The following is a 14,199-nucleotide window of genomic DNA, read 5'->3' as shown; positions in this document are numbered from 1 at the left end:
ATTTTTTTTTTTTTTTCTGTAAAGGGCCAGTTTGTAGGTATTTTAGGCTTTGCAGACCACACAGACTCTGTCCCAACTATTCAGCTTCAACGTCGTTGTGAGTGCAAAAGCAGGCACAGAGAATGTGTAACTAAATGGGCATAGCTGGGTCTCACTTTTATTTACAAAAATAGGTGTTGGACCAGAATTAACTGCAGACAGGCAATAGTTTATGACCCCTGTGCTAGACCAAACCTGTCTGGGGGCACATCCAAGGCATAATCAGATTGCCCTGTTACTTCCTATTCAGGATACCCTCCTCCTCTCACCCTCAGCTGGTTGCTAATGTCAGGCTTCCATTCAGGTCTGCCCTTCTAGGTGAGGGTGAGGGAAAATGTTCTCTCAGATTCCACAAACTGTTTTAGTTATATCCGTGCTCCACGTGGTCACTTGGTCACTATGGTTGAGAAGGTGCTATTGCTTCTGCAGAAAGTAGGCCCCACATCAACTGCTGTTGCCTGGGCCTGCTGTTGAGTATCCCTAGCTATTTTTCTGCAGCAGCTTGCTTCCATGATGGGGTGTTTCCGCCCCGCCCCCGCCCACCCCCGGCCCTGAGATGGGGTCTCACTCTGTCGCCCAGGCTGAAGTGCAGTGGTGTGATTGTGGCTCACTGCAACCTGTGCCTCCTGGGTTCAAGCAATTCTCCTGCCTCAGCCTCCCGAGTAGCTGGGATTGCAGGCATGTGCCACCATGCCTAGCTAATTTTTGTATTTTTAGTAGAGACGGGGTTTCACCGTGTTGGCCAGGCTGGTCTCAAACTCCTGACCTCGTGATCCTCCTGCCTCGGCCTCCCAAAGTACTGGGAATACAGGTGTGAGCCACCGTGCCTGGCTCCATGACATTTTTTAGTGAAGGCCCCTGAGCCAGACTCCAGGGCTCAAATTCTACCCCTGCCATTTGCTAGTTGTGGGACTTTGTGCTGTAAATCACTTCACTGCATTTAGTTTCCTCATCTATAGAGTGGTAATAATAAGACTCTGCCTCACAGAACCATTGTGAGGATTAAGTTAATACATTTATTTAGAACAATGCCTGGCATATCATAATTGCACAGTAAATCCAATATTATTACTCTCTTGGGAAGCATTCCCTGTGCCAGACACTGAGTCTGAAGAGATAAATTCATCTTCTAAGAAAGGAAATTATTTTTCCCTATCTCATCCTTCTTCTCACTCTGAACCAAATACCCTTCTATGGGTTAACAAGTGTCCTGGGGCCCCTAGACAGACTGCATGCTGCCACAGAACTAGCATCCTGATGGCGATGCTGGGGTCCTTAGAACCCTACCTTCCACCTTCCTGACCAGACTTGGGGCTGGGTTCTCCTTCTTTGCAATGAGCTTCACTGCTCCCACCACCTCCAACATGCATGAGAGTTGAATTCCTTCTCCCCTCAGAGATGAGTGTCCCATCCTCTCACCCAGACAACCCTTTCTCTCAAAGTTACACCTGCAGATGCAGCCTAGATTTTGTGGGGACATTTCCAAGCTTTTAACTCTATATAAAGTACCTGGGGTGTAGCTGCTTCTTAGTAAATTTTCATTCTCTTTTCCCTAAACCAACAAAGCTAAGCAAAAAGAAAGAAATAATACTTTGCAAAAAACATTCTTAATTTTTGTGTCCCTACTTGGGAGAGCTGAGGTTGCATGACAAAAATGAACAAGTGGTAGGTGCCAACAAGGGTCATGTACTTTCTCCTGCTGAAGATCATGAAGTGATGATGAACACAGTGATGATGAAGATGTTAATGGTGATGCTCAACATTTATTGACCTCTTAATACCTGGAACAGGGCTAAGCTCATGACATACTCAAGCCTCACAATAACCTTATAAGTGTTATTGAGGAAGCTGAAGGTAGGTATTATTCATCCACATTTTATAGCTGAGGAAACCGAAGGTCAGAGAGAGCATGTCTAAGGACACATAGCTAAATAATGGCAATTCAAACCCACATCAGTTTCTCCCTAATGTCCTTGTTCTTAAGCTCCTCCCTCTCCTGCTACACTAGGTGGTGGTACAGTCAGAAGCCTTCAGGGGTGTGTGAATAAACATTTGGCAGCCTCACCAAGTTCATGTATGGCAGCTTTGCCAGCTGGACCTATACCTGGAATAACAGGAGGGGATGCAAGAGTGGACAGATGTTCATTAGCCAAGTGACCAATGAGAGTCAGGGGTTGGGAGAGCTAAGGAACAGGAAGCAGAGCTGCAGGGCAGACGGAGCTGGGGTGGGACCTCTGGCTCTCCCTGAAGTGGGAGAGGAGTGGCCACAGCCTCACAGACAGGTCAGGCATGTGCCAGGTCAGGCAGCTGTGAAAAACCTTTGTTTCATGGCTGAGACATGGACTTGCTGACTTTCAAAGCTAAGTGGCCAGGCTGTACTCTGGAATGGAATTTAGGCTCAGGTAACTATCAGTGGCTAAAATGTGTTTCCTTCTCGGAGCATTGCAGAGCTGCACTCTGGCTCTGGGAGCAGACTAAGGCCAAGTCCAGTTAGCTTGACTTAAGAGCCAGTCTGACGAATGATTTACTTAGTTTGATTCATGTGTGCTCGCGCGCGTGTGTGTGAATATATGTGTACATGTGCAGGTAGCTATCTATAAAGGTACACATATGTGATAATATGCATCGGCCGTATGTATTCCTGTGCTCACCACCTGCACACATGCCTGTGTAAGTACCTTGACACTTAGAGGGGTGAGTTAAATGAACAGACGCTTGTGAGCCTGCCAGTTGTCTTTTTGTACTGATGGGTCAGGGCCATTGTTTGGTACAATTAACCTGGGACTCAGACTTGCAAATGAATTCAACGGGGTACTGCAGCTTGGATGCCTTCCAGCGTGTGGTGTGTAATGGGGGTTGTGTTTCAAAGCCTTCGTCACACTAGACTGCCAACTTTCCTGATACCTTGTGCTTTGGAGGACACAGGCAGAGTGGAAGTATCAGACTGGAAAATTGCCCAGTGATCTGTTACAAACATATTGTTAACTGCTGGAGCCTCCAGTGCCTGTCCCTGCAGTGATGGGTGAATGCCATTCCCTTTGGCTCTTTGGAAGCCATGTCTGTTCTGATTCATACTGCTGTGGAAAAAGCAGCATGCCTAGAGAAGGAGGCATTCAAAGGCATGAGCACGTTGTCTGCGAATGAAGGATGATCTGGGGGAGTGTGAGGGGGAAAATGCAAGCACACTCGAATATGGGAGGGAAAACTTTCCTCCCTTCTGCCTCTGCTGCTGCCTCTACCCTGTACTTGTCCCAAAGCCCCATGTCAACTGAATAACATCTCCCATCTGCCTTTTATTATATGGACAGTGGGTTGGGGGCCCTAGAGAACCCAATCACAACATTCACCACCATCAGATCTACAAAACAAAGTTATTTCAAGCCTGGTATTCAAAGGCCTGGGCAAAATAGGCAACTGACTTCCTAATATGATTTAAGGGTCCAGAAAAGTGTCCCTATTTCAAATTATCTACCCTTCTAGTTGGATATATTGTTCCTTACTTTCTCCATTAACTCAGTTTTCGTCTTAAGGAGATACATACTTTTTTTTTTTTTTGGACTGAGTTTCGCTTTTTCGCCCAGGCTGGAGTGAAGTGGCATGATCTTGGCTCACTGCAACCTTCGCCCCCACCAGGTTTAAGCGATTCTCCTGCCTCAGCCTCTAGGTTGAAGCGATACTCCTGCTTCAGCCTCCCGAGTAGCTGGGATTACAGGCGCCCGCCACCATGCCTGGCTAATTTTTGTATTTTTAGTACAGACAGGGTTTTGCCATGTTGGCCAGGCTGGTCTCAAACTCCTGACCTCAGGTGATCCACCCACCTCAGCCGATATGTGCATTTTTATTTAATTTACAGTACATTGTTATCTGGCCAGGGTCATGCATGAGAAAACTAACACATTATCAGTGCTTCATTTTATTAATTAACTAATCTATTATCACCCTTGGCCCCTTGTAGAAGACTTGAGAGAATGGGATACATGATGGGCAACTTTTGATGAGAGGAGGTAGAACTGAGTTGACAGCAGTGCTGTAGGGTGTGTGTGTTGGTGGGGATGGGTACATTATGAAAAACAGCTGAGATAAAAGACAGTAAGCACACCTTTGCCTAAAGAGCTTGTACATACCTAATAAGACAAAATAGACATGTTCACCAGTTAGGTGAAATATATTAAAAAAGTTCCTCCAGGTAGCCTTCCTAGGATGATTATTGAGTTGGGTTGAGAAGGGCTGAGGGATTGCTTAGCATCACACAAAGCTAGTTTCTGTGGTCAGGGAGCAGGCCGGAGGTGAACTACTTTGAAAAGGTACGTTATCAGATATTCGGGATGGCAGGTGTTGATGAGAATGAACACAGTGGAGGGAGGACATGAAAGTTGCTGGCTGCCTGTTCCCACTGGCCCAGGGAAGCGATGAGCATAAAGAAAACAAATAATTGAAATGGATGCAAATCAATTAGATGATGACAAATAAAAATTTTAATAGCCCAGGATGAAATGTTGTTAAAAATGACTTGTCTGAGCCTGATGCCTTTAGATTTACATTTAAATGTAATTAACACTGAATGACACTTACTGCTGTTCTCATTCTGCCAGCTGATGGTGTTCTTTAAAGCGCTGTGGAGATGCCGGGAAGCATTATCTTTAGAAAACAGTCCATCCCTATTTTCATTCATTTGTAGTTTAACTTCCCTCATTATATTGCATTAGGAGAAAGGGCGTCGGTGCTTCCTGGTGCATCCACTCCTGCGGCTCATTTCCCCAGCTGAAATCATCATCAGCTTGAGACATTACAGCCATGTCCACAGCAACCAGCTCCATCTTGAGAGCACACTCTTCAACTCACATAGCCTTCGTCCCTCTTGTTATTTATTACTAAAGTGATTTGATGTGGAAAAATAGACTTGGGTTCCTAAGACTTTGGGGCAAGTTGCTACTTCTCTTTTTCTAGAGAGATGGCTATGAAGTAAGGAAAATATGTTTTCAGAGCGAGATTGACTTGGTCCCTTGAATGCTGTCTCAAACGCTCCCCCACCACTTTTTTTTTTTTTTTTTTTTTTTTGAGATAGAGTCTCACTCTGTCGCTCAGGCTGGAGTGCAGTGGTGCAAGCATGGCTCACTGAAGCCTGGACCTCCCAGGTTCAGGTCATCCTCCTGCCTCAGCCTCCTGCATAGCTGAAACAAAAAGTGCTTGAGTTACACGTATGAGCCACCATGCCCAGCCTCTACCTCTTCCTTCTATTTCAGACTCCTCGTTATGAAAATGGAAAAGTCAATTCCTACCTTGCATAATTGTTTGCAAAGATCAAATAATTAATGGATGCAGGTGCTTTATGTGCATGACTGTATTTTATCTACAAAGTAACAGCTATTGTTCTTGTGTTATAATCCACTCCAAAATTTTATGACTTAAAACAATTTTTTTGGTCTCGTATAGTTCTGTGAGTTGAGGGGGCTTAGCTGGTGTTCTTCTGCTGGCCTTGCTTGGGGTCTCTTATGTGGTGCAGTCAGATGCAGTTAGGACTGAAGTCGCATCGGCTCAGTGGAAATGTTGGAATGTCTGGGTCCCTCTCTCCACGTGGTCTCAGGGATTTACCTCTCCTTGTGGCCTTTTCACATGGTGTCTCCAGGATAGACTTCTTACAAGGCAGCTAAGGGTCCCCCAAAGCACAAAAGCATTGTCTACCAAGCCTTTTAATGCCTAGGTTCTGAATTCCCAGAAGATCACATTCAGTTTCCTTCTGTTTATTCAATCGGGTCACAGGCCCGCAGAGTTGGAAGGTGAGAGGGAACTGCACCAGGGCAGTAATATCAGGAGGCATGGCTTATTGGAGGCCATGTCTTGGAGTCTGGGCATGATGTTTCCATTTTACTTATGAGAAAATGTAGGCTTAGAGAGTTAAGTGGCTTTCTCAGAGTCATGGAGCTTGTAAGTAGAACAAAGATTCAACCCGAGGCATCCTATCAGAGCTTGCATCTTTGACCACTGGTCTATACTAACTCTCGTGTCATGAAAAATTCCTAAAATAGTGCCTGACATATATAGGGCACTTACTCATGGAATCTAATTTTATTTCCTTTCCTCTTTCTTCACTTTATTTAATAACACTTACACTATGTCAGTTACTCTACTTTTTATCGAGCTTCTGTTATGTGCCAAGCACTGGGCTATAGCTACTGAAGATAATAACAGCAAACAAGACAGACCTACTCTGCCCTTGTGGAACTTTCAGTATTTGATATTTATGTAATTAGCAAATATAAGGTGCTTGAGAAAGGCTCCCCTAAATGAGGCCTGGCTTTTGGGATCGGCCACTGGTCTGATAGTGACTTCACTTTTTGTAGAGTGGTGGAGCCTGGAGGGGGAGCAGGACGGGAGGAGCACAGACCCGCCATGCCTGCCTCTTGGCCTAGTGGTCTTGCAGCCTAGGCTTTGGGGAGGTCATCTAAGCCTGACTTGCAGATCAAAGCATGCTAGTTAATATTCCCTAGATTGCTGGTAAAGGAGGCATTCAGTTAATAATCTGTACTTTTAAAAAGTAACTTTTACTCTTTCTGTATTATATGAATAATGTTTGCTCATTGGTGGAAAAGTAAGAAAATAGGTAAAAGAAAAGAAAAGAAAAAAAATTCCATTATTCACTAACCAGAGGTAATAATTATTGATAATTTGGCATATGTTCTTCTTATTAGTGTTGTACTATGTCAATAAATCACATTTTTATTAATAGTATGCTATGCGTCAGGAACATACTAAATGTACCTATTTGTAACCAGATTCTCTTCTTTAGCAATGTATCATGAACATCTTTCCATGCCAATAAATATAATTATACATCGTCAGCTATACTTGTTCATTAACTGTGAATATATGGATATTGTATAATTCATCAACCAGTTGCTTGTTGTTGGACATCTGATTTCTCTGCAATTAGCATTCTTGTAGCTTAATGTATGTGCACATTCTTAAACATTTGTTTGTATAAATTTCTCAGACTGAAAACATTGAGCCAAAATCTGTGTGTATCTTTCAAGTTTTTGAACTTTTTTCCAAATTAGGAAAGATTGCACCCATCAAAGTGCTCAGCATTGAGTGTGTACCCATTTTCTTACTCCCTAACTAACATGAATGGTTTTTTAGCTTAAAAAATTGCTACTAGTTTAATAAGCAAAATATGGTATCTTGTTTTAATTTGTGGTTGCTTGATTAATATTGAGGTCTGACATTTTAATATCTATACTGACTAATTGTATCCTTCTTTTATAAACCACTGGTGCCTGTCTTTCATCTGTCTGGTTTCTATGAGTGTGCTGCTTTGTCCCATATCTCAGCCCCAGTATGAGCTCCATTTCTTGTGGCTAGATGGTTCTTGGTGCCTATTTCTCCGAGGCCTTTGCTACATTTCACTTCCTTTTGCACTATTACCCTGGGTTACCTCCCCAGGGATGGTGGTTCTGTCCCTGATTCCCAGCCTGGGGATTCATTTCCTGCTACTCATTGACTAACTCCCAGGTATTCAAATCTACCTGGTGCTGACTACTGGTCTTTCAGCTAGAAACTAAAAAATTGTCTGCTTCTCGAATACCCTGCCTGTTGGAATCTGCTAATCTCCCCATCCTCTGCTGATTCCTGAGGGTAGGCCTCTCTCATGCCAGCCTGTTGCCTGTCACCTGCCTTCTTGCAGGATCCCCTCACATTCAGGTTCTGTTTCTCCTTTTTTCCTGTGTCCTACACCTGCTCACTCCAGGCTGATGCTACACCAGGCCTAGTCCTCCGCTGTTAACCTCGTTCTTTCAAAGTATGAATACACTGTCTATTCCCATTTTAACATGTGAGAAAAATAGAAACCAGGCAAACTGGCTTATCCATAACAGCATGGCAAATAAGCTAATGGTATTATCTGTCCACAGGGGTGTCTTAATCTGAGGTCTAGATTTTAGGAGGCTTGTGAAATTCTTACAATCTCATAATTGTATGTTTATTTGTATCTACACTTTTTGGAAGAACAGGCCCTTAGTTTTGTAAGATTCCCCAGGACTACTGATCCATAAAACATCTACTGCATAGCCAAGAATCATTACTGGTATTGCTACTACAGCCACCACTTTCACTAATACTACTATTGATAATAAAATGAGTGCAAAAGCAAGATACAGAACATACAATTTTGGAGGAAAATAGTTGTCAGTGAAAAATGTTCTTAAATCAAATTTTTAGGTCACCTGAACAGCTTTCTAAAAGGATCTGTCCAATCTCTATCTCAGGTTCTATGAAGCTCTAAAGTCTTTGGGCCCGATAGCTACAACAGTCATCTAATAAAAGTCTGCATGTCCTGAGATAATGGTGCAGGATCACGCTCCACTCTATCTTCCCTGATATCAGCAGCACTCTCAGACAGTTGTTGGGGAACTTCCAAAGGCAATACCTGTAAGAAGAGAAGAGAAAAACAGCTGCAGCATTTCCTATCTGAGCAGCCACCTCAGCACTGCTTTAATTAACATGAAGAACTAGAAATGATCGCTACTGACCATGAAGAGGTAAAGGGTGTGCAGGATGGGGAAGGGCACAAGGCACACAGGATGAGAGCAGTGCTAGCATCATTAAATCCTGCCTGCATCGCTAAAATCTGCCTACTAGACATTTTCAGGGGTCACATGTATTTCTTACGCTGATCCCACTGGACATCCAGCTAGAAAATCGGGGTTTGAGGCTCGTATCTGCCACTCACGATTGTGTGACTTCAGAGGAGTCTCTTTCCCTTTCCAGAAGGAAGCCTTCACTTCCTCACCAAAAAAAAAAAAAAAAAAAAGAAAAGAAAAGAAAAAAGATTTGGGCAAAATGGTTTCTGAAGTCCGTTCTTATTCCATCACTTCAATAATTGTATTATTCTTTAAAATATTATGTCTGCAATCCTAATTTTTTTTAGAAAAATAGTAGTGACATCCTGAAAGATAACTAAAAGGGATGACCAAGAAGGACTGATATAAAAATGGCGGACTAGGATAGTCCATCCCTCATTTCCCCAAGGAAACATCAAAAAACAAACAAAAACTGGCTAAAATACAGGACCTTACAGGAGTTCTGAAAACAGTCAAAAGTCTACAGCAACCAAGCAAACATTTAATCAAGGAAAAGCTACATTCAAAATAGGAGGCAAGGCTGGGCGCGGTGGCTCACGCTTGCAATCCCAGCACTTTGGGAGTCCGAGGCGGGCGGATCACGAGGTCAGGAGATCGAGACCACGGTGAAACCACGTCTCTACTAAAAATACAAAAAAAAATTAGCTGGGCGCAGTGGCGGGTGCCTGTAGTCCCAGCTACTGGGAGAGGCTGAGGCAGGAGAATGGCGTGAACCCGGGAGGCGGAGCTTGCAGTGAGCCGAGATCGCACCACTGCACTCCAATATGGGCAACAGAGCGAGACTCCGTCTCAAAAACCAAAAAAAAAAAAAAAAAAATAGGAGGCAAATTCATGGTGATTCACTTGCCCTTCTCCTACACCCTCCCCAGCATGGTACAGTGGGCCTGGAGGAAGGGCAACCCAGTTTCCCATTCCCTTCTTTGAATCAGAAGAGCAGCGAAGACCTGAGTTGCAATGTTCCAACGTGTCTGGGAGCTCCATGAAGGATGGTTCTGTCTCACCCAAGTTGGAACTTAAGTAAGAAGTGGCAGGGCTGCTCATGAAAGCTGCAAGAGACTACAGACCACAGATCCACAGAGCTGTTTTTCCAAATAACCAATTTTCAACAAAAATTACAAGGCATACAAAGAAACAGGAAAACATAGCTTGTTCAAAGGAAGAAAATAAAGTGGCAGAAATCATCTCTGAAGAAACACAGACATTTGGCTTATAGACAAAGACTTTAAAACAACTGTTTTAAATATGCTCAAAAAGCTAAAAGAAAGCACAATGAACTAATGGAAGTCAGCAAAAATCAATATATGAACAAAATGAGAATATCAGTGTTTCTTCTATCCATATGTGATTTTGTTATTACTTGTCCCATTTTCTTTCCACAGGCAAGCATTATAGGCACAAAATTAAATCTGGGTTACAGTGACATTCCAAGTTGTATTCACTGTACAGTAGTCCCCCATTACTGGCAAAGAATAAGTTCAAAGACCCCTAGTGGATGCTTAAAGCTGCAGATTGTACAGAACCCTATATACAGTGTTTATTCCTATATCATAATGGGCAGGTATCACACAGAGCATATATACACTGGAAAAAGGGATTGTTCATGTCCCGGGTGGCACGGAGCAATATTTCATCATGGTACTGAGAACAGCATGCAATTTTAAACTTATAAATAGTTTGCTTCTGGAATTTTTTATTTAATATTTTTAGACTGCAGTTGATCACACGTAACTGAAACCATAAAAAGTGAAACCATGAATAAAGAGGGACTGCTGTGTCTTCTACATTTTGGGAACTATGCTAGGTGCATTACATACTTTGTATACTTTTTTACTTAATTCACCCAACAACTCTACAAAGGTATTATGATCATACCCCTTTACAGACAATGGTCATATAATTCTCCTATGCCCTCTTGGTATCTGAGGTCATTTTTGGCTGCAGAGAAATTGCTGGAGGTTATCCCCACTACTTCCCCACAATTGGCACCATTGTCTCCTCACCCACGTTTAAGTCTCTTTTCCATGATGCCCATTCTAACTAAGCTCCTCTGTGCTCTATATCCTATGCACCTTTGTGTAACCCTTTTACTTTGTGAGATACATTTCTCCCCTCTTACAACCAGGGCTGTGAGTGTCAAAAGGTTCATGCAAATAATGACTGGATGGTGGTTTCTGGACAAGGCAGATTATTAGAACTATCCCAAGAGACTTTTTAAAAATACAGATTCTTAAACTCCACTCAAGATCTGATCAGATTCTCCAAGAGTGAGGCCAAGGTTTTGGTGTGGGTAAACTCTCCTGCGGGTAATGTCGGTGTCAATCAGGCTTTGGAGAACTGCTATGGGGACTCCGAGCAGATTGCTCTTGGTACAGGGAAAGTTTACCCACAGCAGCAGTCAGAGAAGACTCCACTGAGGAAGTCAAACTCCACCTGGTTTTTTTTTTTTTTTTGAGACAGAGTCTTGCTCTGTCACCCAGGCTGGAGTGCAGTGGTGCAATCTCGGCTCACTGCAAGCTCCGCCTCCCGGGTTCACGCCATTCTCCTGCCTCAGCCTCTCCGAGTAGCTGGGACTACAGGCGCCCGCCACCACGCCCGGCTAATTTTTTGTATTTTTAGTAGAGACGGGGTTTCACCGTGGTCTCGATCTCCTGACCTCATGATCCGCCCGCCTCGGCCTCCCAAAGTGCTGGGATTACAAGCGTGAGCCACCGCGCCTGGCCTCCACCTGGTTTTTAAGGACACATGAAATTCAGATAAACGATGATGATTGAGAGGACATTTCATCCTTGCATAGGGGCCATGCTAATCTTCTCTGTATCCTTCCAATTTTAGTAAATGTGCTGCTGAAGTGAGCACTGAAAGGGCATTTCAGATAGGATAGATGTTAAACAGGATACAGAGGCAGGGAAACACATGACCTATTAAGAAATAATGGAAAATGTTAGTCAAGGAGTAATCACTGTTCCTGATGCTTGCCTCCATGTAGACAGAGTTCTGTCAGAGTAACAGTCCTGGCCTCTCTTTATCCCTTCATTCATTCTACCCCAGTGCAGTTTAGGGAAGAAGTTTAGCCTGTGCTTTCCAGCACCTGCCCTTCCTCCTCTCTGGGAGTCAGCTGCTTGGGAACAAGACAGGAGCTGCCCTGCTCCCCCATGTCATAGCTTTCAGGAGCAGGTTCTGCTCCTGCATCCAACACTACCTGAGGCTAGGTGGGTAGAAACTTGTGGTTTCAGTATTAACTACTCTACTAGCCTGAAGTTATATGCCACATTCTTCAATATTAATGTCTTAGCTCAGGCTGGTATAACAAAGTAACGTAGACTGAATGGCTTGTAAACAACGGATCTTTATTTCTCACAGTTCTGCAGGCTGGAAATCTGAGATCAGGGTTTCAGCGTGGTTAGTTCTATTGAGGGCTCTCTACCAGGTTGCATACTGCTGACTTCTTGAATCCTTACATGGCAGAAAGAGGGTGAATGAGCTCTCTAGGGTCCCTTTTATAAAGGCATTAATCTCATTTGTAAAGCCTCCACCCTTATGACCTGATTACCTCCCGAAGGCCTTACCTCCTAATACTATCACATTGGGAGTTAGGATTTCAACATACGAATTTGTTGAAAATGTTCAATCCATTGCAATTAGCCACTTAGAAAATAAAGGTAATATGTTCATCTCCTTTCTACCTTACTCATTTATTTCTTAATTGTTTTAGAACTCAGCTAGGAAAGAATGGTGCTATTTATTAGGTCCCTCAATCCCCCAATAGAACAACAGTGTTGAAAAAGAAAGATGAGGTCAGATTAAAAAGCACCTAGCATGCCAAACTTCATACAAGGGGCTCTTAAATTTCTTGAGGTCACAGAGTTTTTTGAGGCTCTGATAAAAGTCATGAACATTCTCCCCAGTTAAAGATATGTTATCACAATTATCAGGGAGGTTCTTTTAAAAAAATACAGATTCCCAAATCCCACCCAAGATCTCCTGAGTCAGTTTCTTCAATGGTGTAACACACATTTTGATGTGGGTAAAATCTTCTGCAGAGAAATCTGATGTTCATTTAGCATTATATTCTATTCCAGGGTATCCACACATTTCCTGAAGCCTATCCATGGCTGTTCCTTCCCAATGTTAAGAACTCTAGCTTTAGGCAACAAGGGCAATTGTGTTCCAGGCATGACAAAAGAGACATGGCAGGCTTAGTGATGTGGGCCTGATCGTGATGTGGGCATTTTGTCTTAATATCTAAATTGACTCTACAAAGAATTATAAGCTTGAAAGAGCAAAAAGGTCCTCCTTGAATTTCCTTGGTGGAATCCATGGCAGATTTGTGCAGGCCTCTGGGAGCCTGATGGAAAGAGGCTAACCACCTCTATACTGGAGAACACTGGGAAACACAAGGGTTCTGTTGTTTTGGGATTCCTATGGCTCCATGACATGGCTGTCATGTCAGATGATGGGTTATGAAATAAATGGGTGATGTTGTACTTGGCTTTTCTCATTAGTATTTCTTTTGCCTTTACATTCCCCCCACTGCCCCCAAAAAACTCCCACCAAATCGCAGCTGCTTCTTCCTTAACCTAAAGCATATAATGCTAGCAATTTTGGAAATGGAAACAAGCTAGTCTGTCCAGAAATCTCCAGAGCATTGTAGACTAATACATTAAAATTAAAGGGAAACAGAAGCCATCACTGCAAATTGCAACGTTATTGTTCAAGCCAAGATCGTCCTAATTATAAACTAGCATTTTTATAGATGTCACAGGGGCTATTTTAGTGCTGCTTTGCTGATGCTAAAAAGATAGTGTGGAATTGTGATCAGGGATTCTCACACTACTGTCTAACTGGAGGAAAAAAAAAGTTAATTAGGCTCTTTTTGGCATATTAGTGAAGACAGGCTTATTAGACACATTTACAAGCTAATGATATGCCTATACTCTGCTATCAAAAAATGCATTTAAATAAACTGATTTACAGTTCCCATTTTCATTTCTTTAACCCATATATTCATGATTATTCACATTTAATTTACATGGAATCAGAATATTTCTGGGGCCCACTCTGCAAGGTGCTAATTATATGTTGTTCTCTGCTCATCCTGCCTTTCCAAACCTATCTTGGACCACGGGTAGCCCCCACCATACTTGTTGTCCACTTTCTAAGTTGAATAGCCTTGATTTCCCTAAAGTCCATTGAATGAACAGTGATGGATTTCAGAGCTGTCACTCATGAAGACTGCAGATGTGGGAGGGAGAGGGGGTAGACATGGTGGGGACAGGCAGAAGGCAGTAGCTAAATGGCTTGGGTAACTAGGGCCACATTCCTCTCCTGAGCTTCCTGGGGAAGGGAGCAAGCATGGAAGGACAAGGGCGTTTCCTTCCCCAGCTCAGAAACAGAGGGCCTCCCGATGAGTCCTGAGTCATACATTTGGGGCCAAGATAAACCCCTTCTCCATTGAAGCTGACCTTTCGCAGTGGTTTTAGTGATCGTTCTGATAAACACAGCCATCTAAACCTGTCACAGCTGG

At 43.2% G+C, this 14,199-nt stretch overlaps 1 non-coding gene across 1 annotated transcript; it reads right to left on the bottom strand.

The window, feature by feature from the left end:
* Positions 1 to 11,428: 11,428 nt before the first annotated feature.
* On the bottom strand, positions 11,429 to 11,531 carry LOC115837721. Its single transcript, XR_004032780.1, has one exon. It is a non-coding gene; the product is annotated as a U6 spliceosomal RNA (small nuclear RNA).
* Between the last annotated feature and the right edge of the window lie 2,668 nt (positions 11,532 to 14,199).

This window comes from Nomascus leucogenys, chromosome 12 (genome assembly GCF_006542625.1).
Source record: "Nomascus leucogenys isolate Asia chromosome 12, Asia_NLE_v1, whole genome shotgun sequence".
NCBI lineage: Eukaryota > Metazoa > Chordata > Mammalia > Primates > Hylobatidae > Nomascus > Nomascus leucogenys.
Note: the sequence above shows the minus strand (reverse complement) of the source record. Positions and strands in the feature narration are given on the sequence as shown.